Source organism: Ciona intestinalis, unplaced genomic scaffold (assembly GCF_000224145.3).
Source record: "Ciona intestinalis unplaced genomic scaffold, KH HT001049.1, whole genome shotgun sequence".
Classification (NCBI taxonomy): domain Eukaryota; kingdom Metazoa; phylum Chordata; class Ascidiacea; order Phlebobranchia; family Cionidae; genus Ciona; species Ciona intestinalis.
Window position 1 is genome coordinate 1,947 of NW_004191370.1, and position 1,796 is coordinate 3,742.

Consider the following 1,796-nt stretch of genomic DNA (forward strand, 5'->3'; position numbering starts at 1 on the left):
ATCTCGCAACCGTAACTCAAGGGCTAAAGGCAGACGTGCGCAAATATAGTTTTTAACTTCCAACTTACCAATCTAGATCGTCGTTGCAAAGACAATCGTGGAAAAACTCAAAAGTAGCGAGTACTAGCGCCAACGTGTGGTAGGTTGTGTAGAGAATAAACGTCCATGCGGGGAAACTCAGAATCCACGGCATCTGTAGTAATATATGCCCGTTTAAGTTCCGATTGACCATGTTATTTTGAACGCGTGTCATATTGTAAACAAACTAATAAAGACCCATGTTGTAGTTCTATGTAGAGGCATACCACGGGAACTGAGATTTGGGCCAGAGTTGCCCATCACCCATTTGGTTCAAGAGTTGGTACATCATCCCAACATTGTATATGCACATTCTATTCTTTATGGGTGAGGTCTTACAGTGAGGCATGCCATGGAACCTGGGATTTAGGCCAGATTTGCTCCATTACCCCAACATTGTATATGCACATTCTATTCTATATGGGTGAGATCCTACAGTGAGGCATGCCACGGGACCTGGGATTTAGGCCAGAGTTGGTCCATTATCCCAACATTGTATATGCACATTCCATTTTATATGGGCGAGGTCTTACAGTGAGGCATGCCATGGAACCTGGGATTTAGGCCAGAGTTGCTCCATTACCCCAACATTGTATATGCACATTCTATTCTATATTGGTGAGATCCTACACTGAGGCATGCCACGGGACCTGGGATTTAGGCCAGAGTTGGTCCATTATCCCAACATTGTATATGCACATTCTATTCTTTATGGGTGAGGTCCTACAGCGAGGCATGCCATAGGACCTGAGATTTAGGTCAAAGTTGGCTCATCACCCCAACAAGCGGCCACTTACTTGCTCAGTTTCCGGCTTCACGCTTTCAATCGAAGCTTTCCAACTCAACACCGCCACCGCGTGGATGAAACAAATTGTTCTGTATACGATGTAGGGGGTGTGTGACTCCGTCCACTGTGACGTAGAATATGTGACGTCATTAAACAATAAAATGTGTGACGTCATTAAATAAAGTGTAAAAATCCGTTAAATAGCCCCGTATTTAAATCGAGGCCGGATGAGATAGAATTCGACAATGTTACTTAATAGTAGATTGGGGTCAGATGGTCAGTGTTTTATTTTCTTTTTATCGTTCAATTTTCTGGTAAACGAGGAATTTTAAGAGATATATATAACCGTATCCTCACGACTTTAAAAAAGCGTTGTTAATTGTGGATATTTTATGTGCTAACGGTATCCATCTAACCCCACAGTAGTATATATATATATATATATATATATGTACCCTTGTAGCGTATTACATATAGCGTCCTTTGGCTCGTGTCAGCTTTGTATTATATTGTAACAATCGTTGTATTAGAACCGGTTTTAAATTTCTCATCTTTGTTAAAAGGTGTTAAAAACAAGAACAATTAAATATTGGGATTCCCTGTTATTTGATACGTCATAATAGCTAGGAGTGTGTCGTAACATGGATGACTGTTATGTCACCTCAAATCGGAAATCATTAAAAATAAAGACCATACAATTAAATTGTAGCTGTCCAGTATAATATAAACTGTAAAATTAAAGTTAAATGTAACTAGTTTATCCTCACGTGGCAACTATATTCGTTATAACACAGGTGTTCTGTTGCATTTCGAGTTACCACGTATGAAACTTTGTGGGTTATAGTGTTTATGCAAATCTTACAATTTGAACAATTCATTTACCCTAATATACCAACGCACAACATACCGAATAAATTACTTAATAAAATAT